This window comes from Cyanistes caeruleus, chromosome 2, assembly GCF_971803275.1.
Source record: "Cyanistes caeruleus chromosome 2, bCyaCae1.hap1.1, whole genome shotgun sequence".
In the NCBI taxonomy this organism is placed as follows: domain Eukaryota; kingdom Metazoa; phylum Chordata; class Aves; order Passeriformes; family Paridae; genus Cyanistes; species Cyanistes caeruleus.
Window position 1 is genome coordinate 46,896,799 of NC_141702.1, and position 16,834 is coordinate 46,913,632.

The following is a 16,834-nucleotide window of genomic DNA, read 5'->3' on the forward strand; positions in this document are numbered from 1 at the left end:
AGCACTGAGCATCTTTGAACAGACACTGTTACTAGGATTATTGTATGTAAGCATCTTAAAAAATGTTCTCACCTGTTGGATTTAAAATCCACTGTAAAAACAAATAAAAGAAATGTAAGAACAGTTAGACTTAGCAGCACCTTAACTTTCTCTCTGGATCAGGTAGACAGATCTATTTAAAGCACCACTCAAAAACAACTTCCACCCATGCAATCTGTCAAATTTGTCTATTAAAATTTTCAAGAAAGCAAATACAAAGATCCCAGCAATTACTGTGTATTAAACCCTCAAGTTTTATATGAGGTTTCAATTTTCCCAGTCATAGATTTTTTGCATCAGTGGGTCTGTAGCTTTCCTTTTCACATCTGGAGTGGTCCAACCAGGGAAAGAGGTTGTGATAGATCCCACTGGAAAGGAAGTGTCTTTTCCTCATATTAAAGTCTTGTAAAACTCCAGAGTAAATTGTTATCTTGGCCCTAAAATTGAAATCCTAATGCCATTTGCAATCCCAAGAAGAAAAATAACCCTTTATTATGAAGAAATCAGGTGAGATGTCTCATTGCCTTTCATAAAACATATTTTTTCAACCTCAAACATATTGTCTTAATGGCCAAAAGACCCATGCAATTACATCAAACCTGCAGGCAAGGTCTGGCATGAGAGGTACAGTTTGTAGCACGTCCAGAGAATGTTATAAATAGCTCAAAGTTCCCCCACAGCTCAATGTTTAACCACAGCATACTTCATGAAAAAAGAAAATATATATTTTAAAAGGGAGGTTGAAGAGTTTTATAGAAATGTTCTACTATTTATTGAAATACTTTAAATCAAGGCATGTTAATAGCATGAAAGAAATAAACAGGATGAGGATTTAGGGTCTATATTATAGCAGATGTCATATGAGGTAATTAAAATGAATTTTCTGGCCTTAAAACCCTATGAACTTGTGAGTCACTCTTACATCTGTGCTGTACTTTCGTTGGCTAGATCATGGGAGACTGACTCTAAGTTATTGTCAATCTTAATTTTTCAGAAAAAGCAGACATGCACTGCCATCTTAATCTTGTATACAAGCTGAAAAGACATTATGTTTTCTTATATTTAGTCTGCTTTATGGCAAATTTACTGATAAATATAATATTTCCTAGAATGTTTTTTCCAGAACTAGTGCTTTAGAGATTTGATTAACATTGCATTAATCCATATTAGTTACTGTAATCATAGATTCTGTGCATTCCAACCAATACTCAAGTGTGAATGTGACAAGTTATCTTTTCATCCTAAGAGATTTAGAAAGAACTATTTCAGTGATTTGAATATGAATTCCAGTGTTTGAAAAGCTCATCTTGTGTGTTTTTTCTAGTTTAAATTTTGAAATTAAGATTCCACACCTTAAAAATTTAGCTTTTTGAAAGAAAGGTATCAGAGACCACACTTAGACTGGAACAAAACATTAGCTTTCAATGCTATCTGAAACAACCTGAGATCTGAATTTTACCTTCCAGATTCTTCTGTAATCAGACAGTGTTTATTGTTTAAAGAAACCATTACTGTTGCTACAAAGTATTTTTATATTTAAGATGTCACAGACATGTTTCCTTGAAGGCATCTCAACTGCTTCTTACTCATGGTTCCTACTTCCTATAGCTGTCTGATATCCACTAAAGCAATTGTTTTAAAGTATGACTTATTTTTTATGATACTGTAAGTTACAAAGATATAACACTTAAAGTCCCAAGTGATGTTTTCACCTAATTCAGTGTGGATGTGACTTGCATTGGAAACTAAGGTTGAAAGAATAAAGAAGCTGGTCATAGCTAATTATTGGTGTAAGGTGTGAAGCAGCTCCAATGTTATCTTTATTTGAATTCTAACATGGAAAAGCCCAACTTAGGTGTGAACATGGACACAAAGAAGTGCATAAGACCCAAATGTTCAACTTTTGTCAGCTCAGGACTCAGATGGATCCACCTTTCAAAAATTGCCTCTCACGGTTTGTTTATAAGAACTTTTACAAAGTAATAAAACTGCAGCTACCATTCAAGGCACATCTTGATTCCATTTCATCACTTTCTTGTTCTTTTAGCCAATAAGCTTGGAAAAAATATTTGTTTATTTGCTATAGCATATATCTCATATAATATATTGTGTCACAGCAGGTCTTAATTGACTCTCCATTGACTTTATTGTTGTAGGCCTTTATTTCCGTCCCCCTTCTGACTTCAACACATTGTGTGATAATTTCCTGGTCCTTATTAAACTTGTAAGAGACAAAATGAGCTACACAACCCAATCCCTACTTTTCTTTATACCTCTTCATCCCACTCCTTTACAACAGGACATGAAAGTCATCTATGAACAAACATTGGCCCTGTCTGCTCAGATGGAGGTTTTACATCTATTGCTCTAGAAATGTCTTTGATTTCAGTTCCAAAGATTTCTGAGAGTCTAATACTGACTCTCTAAGATCTCTTTTACCCATAAGTTTGGAATTTGTTAGACCAAGAGTGGTGTATTTGAGCTCTGCTCTCACCTTGCTGGTTCCTTTGATGCTGGGAATTCAGATCGGTATGATTTGGCTGTGCCTTTTTCCTGATTGTTATTTTGTTGGAGCGGGCTGTTTGGAGCACACCAAACTCTGACAAGATATCTGGAGATGAGTTTTGCAAGGTAACATGAAGCTGGCATTCTCTGCTGAGACAATTAGCTACTGTACACTGCAGCAAATTATTAAACATCAAGGTGTCTTACCTTGGGTACTGACAAAACAAAAGGGTGACAGACTGGATGGAAGCACCAATTAAAAGACAGACAACAGAAGAAAATAGGAAAGCAAAGAATTATTGTGCTCTAGGAACTAGGTAGTACTTCCCTAAGATGACCCTTCCATGAGGCAAAGATCTCTTGCTGCCCTTCAGAAAAATAGGTATAGCTCATGGGAAAGTGAGACAGATCTAAATGAAACCCATGGAGGTGTTGCTCCATGGAGCAAAGAGATCAAGAATAGAATTGCATGGGCTTGGGGTGAGCAGCTTTTACCCCCATCCCCACTGGGCTGAACAGATAAACTCAGAAAAGGTGTTTGCAGCTTTGCCCAGATGCCATCAGAAATAGTAATCATGGGGTAATAGAGTAAGCAGTAAGTAGAGAAAGATGACAAGAGGTTGGGAAGCTCCAGGGGACCTGAATGAGCCCATGCCTAATCTTTTCTTTCCTGGAATCCCTTCATCTTTTCCTCAGGAGTAGTGTCCACATCTCAGTTCCTGATTCCCACTCCTGTTTCTTCCCTTTTGTGTGATAGTGCCCCCTAAACAGCAGTTTCACATCCAAGTGTCCCCACTCTCTTCTCAGGTTCCTAAGAATTGGCAGGTAACTGGAAGAGGTCCAGCTCCCACTGTGGGGAAATCTTGGGCCCAGGCCAGGGAAAACAGCCAGAGAAGAGCTCCAGAGGAAGAACTATTGTTGTCAGGAAATACCTCCTTCACGTTTTTCCAGTCCTCCCTCTTGTCTTTGGCAGCAGCAACAGAAACCCAATTGCAAAGATGAGGTGGGGATTTGCTGATCATTCTGGAAAGGCACATTCTTCTTTCCTCAGGCATACTCAGAGCAGGCAGTTTGCCATTCCTTGTTGGCTGCAACTACTTTTGCATCCTGCCTTACTCTGGGATTTCATGAAGTTGTATATCTACCTTATATTATTTTATAGACTCATGGAACGGTCTGGGTTGAACAAGTCACCTTGCAGTTCCATCCTGGAATGTTATTTGCCATAGCCTGTTCCAAAGTTGAACATACCAACATACCATGTAATGGCATCAGCTTGGGTCAGGGGAGGTTTAGGTGGATGTTAAGAGATGTTTTCACTCAGAGGTGGGGTGGACAAGGGAATAGGATTCTTAGGGAGCACCAAAAAAGCATTTGAACAATGTTGTTAGGCACAAGCTGTGATTCTTGGGCTGTCCTATGCAGAGCCAGGAGGAGAGCCCTTTCCAACACAGGATATTCTATGATTCTATGATTTTATGTTTATTCACTTTTGAGATCATGCCTTGTCAGTGCCCTTGAACCTCCAGAGATTTTTGTGTGCCCTGTTATCCATGTTATTAAAATCCCAGTGTAGATTCCATCAAGTGAAAAAGAAAGCAGGATGTCAGGAAACTTCTGAATTTCCTATAAACCATGAGGAAAACACATATACACAGTAAGAGTGACAAGCCTGCAAGAATTATCTGTGCATACATTTTGTGGTCTTAATGACAGACTGACATTTTTTCTTCAAGGTGAAGGATAGAATGGGACCGGAAAGGCAAGATTTTGTTTACTGTAGCTAATAAATTTTCAATGCTTCAGAACATTATGATTAATTTTGGTGACCTCTGGAGAGGACATGACCCCCTCATGGAATGGATCCTGGCTTCAAACACGACTTTAAAGACTCAAGAAAATATTACTGGCTTTTCATTGCCTAAGGATTTCACTATGAACTTGTAAGTTTTATATTTTTGACTGATCATCTCTGACTGATGATGATCCTGACTTTCTTAGTGGTAGCATGCTGCTGGAACTTTGGTGACAGCCAGACTAAGAATCAATCCCTTGCTTACCCTTTCAGACTTTTTCATTTACTTCTTCATCTTGCCTGCTCAGTGTGATTTAATTAAGTTTGCTTACATGACAACACCAAAGTGCAAAAAAAAGTATTGTTTTAAAGTTGTTTAAAATCTGTGACTAAAGTATGAGAATGGTATGGATCAAGAGAATGATTTTGACTTGATCTTCTCTGAGGGTCTGGACACCCAGCTGTACTGAGGGTGGAGATAGTCTGTGCTTAGACTGAGCAGTGGAGATTTCCATGACAATAGAGGTTGGAAACTGGTGACTTCTTATACTCAGGAAGGATGGCTCCTGCACAGCCTGCAGATTGTCTGAAGTAATCATGGTTTGTCTTATACAAAATTTGATTCATTAAACACATTTTTATTTGTTCAAAATCATCAGGTCCATCATTAGCTCCACAACTGAGCCCAGAAGCAAGTTCAGATATGATCAGAAATGATCAAAAGAATACCCCTACAACAGAAACTGCAGAATGCCCAGAGAGAGAACAACGGCATATTTAAGATTTGGTTGGGGATATGATATGAAATTGCCTCTTGCTGTTCTAGTTGCTAACTTCTACATTTGAATGTGAACACGATATTTTCCTCGTCTACTCTTTTATTCCCATTTATTGTTTTAAGATTCTGCTTTCAGCTTTCTGCACTCAATGCCTCTCTCTTTTCTTTTTTCTTAAAAAAGTGCATTTCTGAATAACTTTTTTTCTTCTTCTCTGACCCAAAGTTCAGACTGTCTTTGACTTCTGCATTTTTCACTCTCAGTTACATTTCCCTTGCAAAGATTGCAAAGTTGTTACTTCAAACTCCTCTTTTCTTGATGTGAATTTTAGCCTGTCTTGTTTTCGCTACTGTGCTTTTTTGCTAAATTATTATAAAAAAACAACAGTATAATAATGTACTAAGTATGAGCAGACCATTATATTTATCAGATCAGATGACTTTCATTATTTACATCCTAAAAATGGGATGACTTATATAGGTATCTAGGTATAAGATTATTTATGTATGTAAGGATTATACATAGTTTTCTAGAGTTTAACACTTATAAACCATTTACCATTACAAGCTGTCTTCACTTCCTGACCAGTTATCCAAAATTTTCACCTTTTCTACTGAAAGTCTCAACATCTCTCTTTTTCTGAAGAGTTATTTATTTTTATAAGAAAATTTAATGACAATCTCCTCAGCTATTTTTTAAGTTTAATCATAAGGCTTACAATTTTTTTAGTTTAAGGTGGATTTTCAGAAAGAAACCAATGTTTTGTTTCATGTCAGATGTGGAGTAGAGGAACAAAGTAAATAAACATGCATCATTTACTGAGACAGCACGGGATTCTCTTTTTGAGAATGCTTGTGAGTTACCTTAACATAGCCAAAGTAGGGCTTGGTGAAATCCTGTCACCTTTTTACTGCTCACTGACAGTCACCAAGTCTGGACAAAGCAGGTATTCATCTTCATATTCATATTCCATCTCCTCAAAACATTTCTGGGATTTTTAACATCTAATTAAATATATATACATCCTTGAAATATTCAGAATGTATCCACTCTGCAAAGAGATGAAGGTATGGATACTATAAGTACTGAAATTCATGAGCCTGGAACTCTAAATTTCTCTCACTGAGAAAAAGTCACCAAGGAGGCTGGCAGACCTTTGTACAGGATATTATTGTTGATCAAGAAGCAGGCTGATATGGTGATTGATGAACAATAACAACAACTGCTATTTCCATGTGGTATCAGATATATGACTGCTAGTCCTGTGCTGGTTCAAGAAAGCATAAAAAAAAAATTGTAACTAAAAAGAAGCATAAGAAAAAAAAGTATAGTTACTGGTTTTAGAGATTCTTCAACAAATTTAGTTTAAATGATGCTACAAAAATTCAAACTCTTATGAAGAATAGGAAATTACATTTCTAATGACTTCTATGAAATAAATATTGTCTGAAGATTTTCCAGCACTTCTTTTAATCTTTTAATCAGGAAATTTAATCTGGTTTTTTTTTGTGTTCAAAGGAAAAAATGAAGGCTTCTGGGGAGAAAAAAAAAATCATAATTCATCTCAGCATTCTTGCAGTATGCCAACTTAGAAATCTAGGCTTCTACAAGAAGAATCAAAATGTTTGGGTTTTTTTAATGGTCATTTTTGTTCTGTTGTGTAAATGTCTGCTGCCTTGAAATTTTAAGTTTTGTCTTGGAGTCATACTGCCTGATGACAATATCTAATTGATGACAATATCTGATGCCTGATGTCTTGTATCTAAGATTCATAGAAACTGGCCAGAATAATAAAGATATGTTTTAAAGGCATTTTGTCACCCATCTTCTTTAGACATGTTTGAAAATCATAGTTACTCCTAATGACTTTGAAGTCCAGCATAATTTAAATTTCTGACAATGATTTTTAAAAAGAGAATTATTCTTTCTTACAAATAATTTACTGTAACTGTTGAGAAACAAACAAATAAATAAATATAAAATAAACAAAAAGGAAAACAGGAAAGAAGAAGGAGTAATTATTTTCCTGTTAGAAAAACAAGTCAAAATTGATTTTGGAATTATTCTACAAAATAAGAGTGAGAAATATTTAAAGGGTATTTTCCAGATGGTGTAGCCATTTGTTTTTTTCTTTTTTCCTTAATAAATTTATTTGTCAAAAAGAAGCTTTCAAGCAAATCTTCGAAATGCACTTTATTTATTCTCTTTACTAACTGAGTTCGAAAAGGTCTCCATTCATCCTTTCCTTTTCCCACCTTCTTTTCCAGCAGGGTCAGCTGTTGCTGTGGCATGGTCTGCAGAGAACTGATGACACCTTTCTTGTGCCTGAAGCCTGTCAAGGCAGCAGTGAGAAATTCAGCCACAGCCTCACACCAGGCAGTGCCACTGGCAGCAGGGGTACTGAAACTGCCAAGCAAATGAAGCGCTCAGAAGCTGTGATTGGCATTTGGAGGCAGCACATTTTCAAAAATACTGAAGAGTACTTTCAAAAACATGCTAATCATTTCTAAGCTTAAGTGTCATCTAAGCAACTTTTGCCATTTTTTGAAAAGAAAAGGTAGTTATATTTCTGTCTTAGTGAGATTTCCTATAAGGTCCCACTCCAGCACATGCATATGCATATTTCACTTCCTGAATACTTGGTTCAGCTGAATTCAGGTTGATGCTGACTCTGGCATGTGTTAGGCCTTAATACTTGCAGGGCACAAATATATTTGAATTTGTAGAATAAGTATGAATGAAAGAGAAAGGAGAAGGATAAAAATTAAAGGAATTTCTTGTTTGAAGGTTTAGTCCAACACGAACATTTCTATCTCGCCACAATTTCCAATATTTCATTTCATTCATTTTTGTTTATGCATTCAGTCAAGGTTTAAATCAAAATACCAGACTTCAGTATTCTTATCTGTACTGATTTGTTTTGAAATGTTTCATTAAGATATTTCTTAGCTGAAAATAAAAATTACAAAATGAAAAAAAAAAAATCATTTCTCATACAAAAAGACATGTCTTTGAGTTATATTTCATTAGACATCACAATAGTAAATGCCTTGGTGTTGCACATCTTAAAAGTCACATCTTATTTTCTCATCTAACCAGAGATGTAAAATTTATGTATAGAAGATAAAGAAATGAGATAGACAGTAGCTACGGGCATGACAGAGGAGAAAGAAAATACCTTCAAATAAATTGTTATTATTTTTCAGACAATTGGATGGTTGGAACCGATGAATCAGATTGAAGACTCCCACTGCCTCTGGTGCACTACTTTTCTACTCATTTTTTATTAGCCCCACAATCCAAACTTTTATTAAGGACAAAAGAGATCTGAGGCCCTGACTTACGTTCAAATAAAAAGGGAAAGGGCTGTATTGTCAAAACAATTGAAAGAACTTTCTTCTGTCTGAGAAGCTTTGCAGCTGTATATCTGTAGAACAATTTAATTTAAAACACAGAACATGGTTGTTACAGTGAGTCTTAAAGGACAAGAATATTGTCAAGCTGCTCTTGGTGTCAGAGCTGGTGTTAAACTATTACCCATGGGTCAGGCAGACTTCAAAGGGAGGTCTCGTAGGCTAGTAGTGTTTCAATCCTTCCAGTTGCTAACTCAACCAGTTTCTTTTCCCAGACAATTCATATTATCTTTGCAAAGGGAAGGAATACATCTTTAAAAGAAATCTGAAAAAGATAAAGGCAAAATGTTACAAAATACCTGAAAATGTGAGAGTTTGCACATATTCTTGGCTTGCACCAGCAGATTGAGAGTAAGAGAAATGTCCTATTGTATATTTATTTTTGTTAAAGAGATTGCACAAACATAAAAATGTTTAATTTTCTTCCCAGTTACTCAATCATGTCATAATTCCATTAGTTATTTTCCAACTTGTTCTAAATTTCCTTTTTGCAACATTTCTGTGTTGTAGTTTGTGCTTTGACTTTTCTCATTCTGACCACTACAGACCACAAGCTGCATTACAAAGTACTTGCAACCCTCCACTTAAACAGAGGTGATTAATGCCATCTAACCTGTACATCTGCCATGGACAGACCATGCTTCAATATCACATACCACAGCCAAATACTCCAACCAGATATCTGGTTCTCATTGCTGTGGTTTATGACACATCAGAAAAGCTCTATTTCTTAACAGGATATCCTCAGATTTTTTGCTAGGAGTCAGTGGGTTAGATGCAAACCAGCTCCCAGCCTCTGAGCCTTTCCAAAGCTGTAGTTAGGGCTGTCAGAGGAAGCCATCAATCACCCAGGCTCAAATTGGGAGGATACATCTTCACAACTGTGGAATCTTCCTACCTCTTCACATAGCAATAGCTGCAGACTAAGTAACCAAATGATTCTTCAACGTTTGCCTGTCCAAGGACAATTCCAGCTCTGTTTCCTCTGTAAAGATGATAAGTACTTGGCTGGTATTCAGTGCTTGACTATATCTCAAAGCAAATACTAATCTTTTAACAATATTGTATTAAGCCTCTTATGAAGTAAGTATTCCCTTTTTTAAATCATGTTATTAGGGCTTTTTGCACACTTTCGCCTTCTTTGAGATCAATAACTTTACCTGTCTGATGAAATCCCATTACGAATACCTGCATGATGAGAATTAAAACAAATGTTACAAACCCTCCCTTGGACTTAAATGGTTCAGTGAGAAGTTTCTTGATTCCTTCAAAGAGTTATTTTGGGAAAGTAACAAAATCAGACAGCTAATATCACAGAATTTACTTGTCCCATAGGACTCCTGAACTACTTTTTCTGTTGGTCTTTTTTTCCCCCATTTCTTATCCTAGAAATCTATCTATCACAGAGAAGATATTCATAGATTTCCAGTTTATTATGACTTAGATTTTCTTAAGCTGGATCCTGAACTAAAACAACTTCTCTTTTTTTTTTTAATGGAAATATTTTTTTTTTTAATCTTAAACTGCTTTGTTATATAATAGATTAGCTAAGTGGGGAAAAAACATGAAGGACCTTGTTATTAGTTGAAGTTATATTTATGATTGTAATTTGTGTGCAAAAGAGTCAACATAAGCTAAATGTAACTGTTTCTAAAATTTTGAAAGGGGGCATTATCTGGTCTGCATGGATGTCAATGTCAAGTCTGACTTTACAATGGTAATATTAAATATTTCAATCCATGGTGGAGATATCTGGCTGTTTTGAGAAAATCCTACACATTCATCAGCATTATTTAGTTAAATAAACTCCTATCACTCTTGCTGGAAGAGTACTCCAGCATTATTTCCCATACTTGCTGGAAAGACTCACTGCATAAGACAATACTGATTTTAAAATGGCTAAATAATATGAATCATTTCAAGTTTGGGATGTCAGTATTCAAGGCCTGTTTTCCAGAAATGCAAATCCTGAGAATAAACCTTCAAGGAACATCTGAAGTGTGAGCAGAATGAAATATGAGAGTGAAGAGGTGACATAAAAAAAAAAGGTACAGTTGCATTTTCCTTAGTTAAAAAAAAATATTGTTTCCTCCCCCTCTTCCTGGCTGTGTTATTCCTTTTCATGTAGGGTGGTTTCTGCCAAATAGGGAGTTCCCCAACAAGTACTCATTCCATCAAAACTAATCAAATGAAGACAACTGGGAATGTTATCAAAGGTAATTTCACTGCAGCATTTCCCTTTTCAGATAATAATGGGGTTTCTATATTACAGAAAGTAAATGGAAAAGAGAAAGCCTTCAAAGACATCAAGTGAATTAGGACTCCTCCCACATGGCAGCACAGGCAGCTGATGCTGTGAAATCAGTCCCCTTCCTGTATGGACAAATTGTTTTTATTTTACTGCATATATGTAGATGTGTGTCTGACTATTTTGGTATGGTTTTGGTACATCAGGGACTTTGATAAAATTGCATTAAATATTATTAGAACAGTATAATTATGTACCTGGGAGTGATGATAAAAAGAAACTATTTAAAATAAATGAACAAATGTTCATTCTTGAATATGCAGGAAACAAGAAAATAAAGCTAGAAAAATTAATAAGGAAGCATATTTGGAGGATATTAGAAGAGTAGTTTTTAGAACTGATTTCCCGAAGATGAGTCTCACCTCTTCGTCATCTTAGTCATTCACACTGAAGCAACAGAATGAAAGAAATGAGAGACCGGGGGCTTTTGCTTTTATTGTTTGTAAGACTTTGGCTCCTATTGTACAGGATTCTGCAGAGTCTGCAGTCTTGTGCACGGAGACTGGAGTACTAAACTCAATGTAATTTTTTAGAAAACTGAGTTTCGTAAAGGCACTGATATCTAATCTACCTGCACCTGCAGGTAACACTTCACTAGAGCAGAAATTTGACTACTTTGCAATCGGCTAGAAAAACAATATGTGACACTGTGTCTGCAACAGTGGGATAAATCTCAGCCACCTTATACAACCATGGAAATATCCATACTAGTGCCTTAGTTCAAACAAATCTTCCAGCTATCCAGAATTTATTGATCACCCTTTCATATCACAGAGCAGCCTCAGAACACACAAATGGATTTCCTCAGCTAAAGTAAAGCATTATTCCAAGAATGCACCTAATGTACTACACCTGCTCATGAAAGACATGCCAAAGTACATTCCTGACAGTGAGACTAGGATGCAAAGTGCCCCAGGCACAGAGCACATATCAATTCCTAAGCATCAGGTGCTTTACTCCACAAATCTCCTACTGTTCCTTATTACTTTCTAACATACTACAGTATATGTATACCACACATCCCTACATCTGTGGAAATCATCTTGAATTTTCTCTATAGGCAGTGGAAAGAGAAAGAACCACAGTTTTGGGGCATAATTGAGATTTCTAGTCAATCAATTTATTTTCTTTTTATTTTGAACCTTTTCTGGAACTGATGACTAGCATGATCTCTGCTTTACCTGGGCTAACTATTGTAGAAGTAAATTATATGTTGGTGTAATGAACCTCTCTAATCTCCAGCACCCCTCTTGACTGAGATCTTGGGGTCTGGATCAGCTCTACTTTTAAATTTCTCAGCAATGATATCTGGACCACTCCCAGTGTGACACATCATGCTGCAGATCGCTGTGATTTTGTGTCTGCAAGCAGCAAAAGTGGGCTGCTCCTGGAGCTGCCTACAGGACAGGGACAGTGATTATTCTGGTAAGGACACTGTGCCCAAGAAAGACCAAGGTGCTGAACCTACCAGGTTTAAGCCTAAATGGTGCTCTGGCACCAGGGGAAAATAGTACCCCTGTGGGAGTCCAGGCAAGATGGATTGAGTTTATACAACAAGTTTATGTCTGCAGGAGATTCTGTTTTGCAGTTATTTTAAAACTAGCCACAGGGTAAAATGCTGGAGGAATAGAAAAACTCAAAGACAGTCACAGCTCTGAACACACCGGTATGTGCTGGCTTCAGCTTGAACATTCCTACGGGATTCTGCACATTGGTCTGGGGTCTCTGTTTTAGTTCAGGCTGGGCACCTCCACCTTGCCCAAGATATGTTTCAGAGTGCTTGTGCTTGTTTCTGCCTCTGCTGGGATTGGTCCTAGACCTGATGTAGGTACCCTTGAGTCCATTCCTGTTGTCAGGCATCTCCTTTAATTCTATCCTGAGATTCCTGTCTGAGACCAAGCTTGTCTATCTCCTTTGTGGGATCCCTGGGAGAGGCTGTGCCTATGATTTCCCTGGTGTTGCTCTGGTGGAGAGGTGGGGAGGGCACAGCCTGCCCTGGGGACATGTTTGTCTCCCAGCTCATCCTCCTCACCTCAGGAGCACTCACAACAGGGACTGAATACATGCATGAGCCTGCAGTTAGGCAGAGATTAAGCAAGACCTTCTTATTCATGCAAATATGATCTATTTATACAGATGCAAATTTGACAAGAAAGCTCTAGAGCAGCTCAAAAGACTCAAATCTGAAATGGAAGAATTTGTTTAGTTCTACTTTATGTAGGGATGTCAGGTACACGAATCTAGCATTTTTGAATTTGGCTTTTTTCAGTTTTGATACAATTTTCTCCTTCCCTGTTTGGATTGGCTGCTGCCATTGCTTCTGTATGTATTCATCCACAAATCCCCATTTTAATCTGAAATATTATATTCAAACACCTAGACACTCTGTCTAGAGAACACATGGCTTCAGGGCTCAGATCATGCTTTGACATATGTGTTGTATCAACAGAACATGTCTGGCTTTCACATTGCTTTTCTAGCAATGGCAAATCATTTATTAGCAACCAAAATTTTATTCAGTGATCTGAAGTGTCTACACAGTAAATTTGTGAATATAGTTTAACTTTCTTATGCAGATGATATTTCTAAGAGATTGTGTTTTTTTCTTAGCCACCAACTCCTTGGAATTTGCCTTTAAAACAAGGCTTAAACAAAACCTCTGCTGGTTGATGGATGGGATTTTTCTGTCCAAAACCAGATGCTTTTCAGATTACCTGGTTTTAAGTTTGCAGCCAGTCCTTGTTCATAATTTATTTTCCTTAGGACCCTGTTCTGTAAACTGACACAATGCTATAGATAGTCCCACCTCTTCAAGGTCAGAGGAAAATTCCACGTGATCCACTACAAGGCTACTATCTATAAAGTGTGTTTGGCATGTATGACATAATTTTGCAGTGTTATTTGCTCTGTTTCTTACTGGCATGGTGTATCAGCTACATAATCTACAATGGTCTATCAAGGACCTTGAAAATTCCTAGTGGAGTCCTTGATCTGCAATTGATAAAGACTTTGCCAAATGTATTTAAGACAGTGACCTGTTCAGATACTATTGCAACTGGGACTATGTGTGAGATGGTTATTTGCTTCATATTCCTATTACCTCTACCCAAGCATACCACTAGGAACCAAGACAGACCCATCAGTCTTAAAGCAGGGGAAACACACGATCAAAGCAGTGTCTTCCACAGCCATATACAAATCTATGAGCCTACAAATAAATATTTCTAAGGAAATCAACTCATGTTAGAAAACACCAACTTTTAACATTGGTGGCAAGTCTAATTGCTTCTTAGCAGCATTTTTTACCTGTTCACTTTCACTGCGTGCCGTACCCAGTGCAAGACTTGAGTCCTCTATTTTGAGGGTGAGTTGCTCCAGCTGATGTATACATCAATGTGATAACACATTCCTTTCATCCTGGGTTCCCAGGTGCTCACCATCAGCAATTTCCTACAGTCTTTGTGTTTCACAGGAGTTAGTCATATCTAAAAAGATAGGCATCTCCTCATGTCAAATAATCCATACTCTTGCTGTAGGAAAATTAAACTTTTTTTTTCACTTATTAAGTTATAGTAGTGCTCCAGCAGCAGCAGTATTTCTCATTTATTGTGATCTTTTCTGATTGGTGATGATTTGTTTTCATCTTTCCTTTGTAAAATGACTTAATGCTCTGCTCTGAGTGAAAATCAGGAGCTATCTGCTTCAGCTGATTGATTTTGCTAGTTTGCACAGAACACTTTGCTCCTTTTGTAATTGTGTAAGTGTGTTCATTTCAGAAAGAATAGGATGAGAGAAGTGATGTGGTGTTACTACCATGTGAGACAACAGATAATGGCTTTGGATATTAATTTTATTTGTTTATTTTGTTGAACCACTACTAAAATGGCAAACATATTAAGGACAGCAAATCCAAAGAGCAGTTACCATAATTCAGTTGCTGACTTTTAAAACTCTAAGTAAATGTTTGTCTCCAGAAAACCTCAGAAAGCAGTAATGAGAGTAGACTACCTCCAGATATGGATTTTCATACCCTCCAAACTACAAATGCTCAAACACATAAGCATCCCCATACATAAAACACTAGAACAATTATGGCTTCCCACACGTTTTCAGTCATAATGTCTTGAAAACCACTAGTGCATTTGCTGGAGACAGTAATATGAGGTGGAGTAGGATTTTCCTTTGAGGACTGATATTTATCCAGCCCTCCCCTGTATTTCCCACCTGATTTTGCTCCTGGAATAACAGACCTGAAGCCCTAATACAGAAAGATCCTCAATGTGCTGGAGCAGATCTCTGAGCAGCTTCCTAAATATGCCTGCATATAGAGGTACTGCAGTGGGGTCTTTAGGAGAACATGTGAAAATCATTGGCTAAGATTGCCATCTTTGAATGGCAGCTAAGTAACAGCTGGGAGTGTTTTGCTTCGAAAAAGCCTTTTAGGGACTAAAAGTCATGTAGAAGTGTCCCTTTAACCTCCAGGGTTATTTGAAGCTGGGAGAAATGAGGGGAGAAAGGAGAGCTTCCAGAAAGATATCTTGTGAGAAGGAAAGACAAATCCAAAGGTCTGTGCTTCTCTGTAAAATGGTTGAGATCAAAGCTGTCAGTAATTATTGCTTCAGATGCTACAGGGACATTCTTAAGGAAGTATATTAAATATGAGCAGTGGGGCAATGGAGAAACAACAACTGTGTTTGTTAAATGGATAAAGTTTGAAGAGGTTTTTGAAGTGAGAGCTTCAATACAGACAATACAAGACAGACAATAATGCACCAGGATTGCAAGAGCTCAGCTGGTGTAGTCAGGGGTGCCCTTGAAAAATGCAGTTTTAGGAGCTCAGAACTTACCTGTGCAGCAACTGGGATTTGTTGTGGGATTTTTTTCTCATCTTGAATGGCCACAGTGAAACACAGGAAGTTTCATCTGAACACGAGGAAGAATTTTACTCGGAAAGTGAGAGAGAATGACAGAGGACTGGAACAGCTCACCCAGGGTGGTTGTGAAATTCACCTTCTCTGAAGATATTCAAAAGCCATCAATCCTCAGCAGCATGCTCTAGGGTACCCTGCCTTAGCAGGAAGATCAGAATTATTCTTTCAGACCTTTCCTTGCCTTGATGTGTGTGTGAGTGCATGCTAATTTGTTGTGAAAGTTCATATATTCCTTACAGAAATCTGAACTAATCTAAACTAATCTGAACTGGCATATTTGCTTTATTTAATATTTGTATTGTAGATTAATGAGCAACAGAGATATTTAGGTTCAGATTTAAGCAAAAACTATTTTTAGTATAATTCTGTAGAGTCCACAGTCTTAGGTGCACTAAATACTATTTTTATTCTATTTTGGGTTCTAACATTCTAAGCAATGGAATTTCACAACGTAGATGGCCCCTTGTTTATAACATGGCTCATTGGTTTTGTTGTTCCAACATTTTAGAACTCCAAAATTTTTTCCAAAGCAAAGAGGAAATCTCTACTCACTCCTTGACATGGTTCCTTGTTTTCCAGTCTGTGGCTCAGACAATAGTATTTATAAGACAAAATTAAAAATAACCAGAAAAGTTAGTGCAAAGAAATCATGTCCTTGTAACTTCACCTGCATTCTTCTAAATGAAGATTTTAACCCTCCTAGCAATGTTATAAGGAGGACATATAGGGATAATCTGAACACTAATAAATAGAGAATCCAGATAGCAACTTGGCTTTTCATGTATGGCTAGGGTTGGAATTTGTTCTTTGCATAGCAAAGGTTGTCTCATCTTGCAAATACCTGCATTCACCACGAGAAGAAGTCAGCAGTAAATGCTAAATATTTCTAATTATAAACCAGCCATTATCTGTGAAATATTTCGTAACCTAAATATTCCACTTGTTAATGCTTGTGTTATGAATTGTTTTGCAACTAATTTGTTAAATAAAACTGCATTAATTCTAATTAATTCTGCATGTTGCTGTAAAACAAGCAAGGGAAATTGTTCCCATTAGGAAGCTAGAGG

The 16,834-nt window shown here is 37.1% G+C and overlaps 1 long non-coding RNA gene across 1 annotated transcript; it reads right to left on the minus strand.

Moving 5' to 3' along the window:
• Positions 1–5,657: 5,657 nt before the first annotated feature.
• Positions 5,658–14,223, minus strand: LOC147654781 (uncharacterized). The gene is made up of 4 exons (XR_015282533.1): positions 14,143–14,223; positions 9,689–9,716; positions 8,653–8,793; positions 5,658–7,521 (listed from the first exon to the last, which is right to left on the minus strand). It is a non-coding gene; the product is annotated as an uncharacterized LOC147654781 (long non-coding RNA).
• Between the last annotated feature and the right edge of the window lie 2,611 nt (positions 14,224–16,834).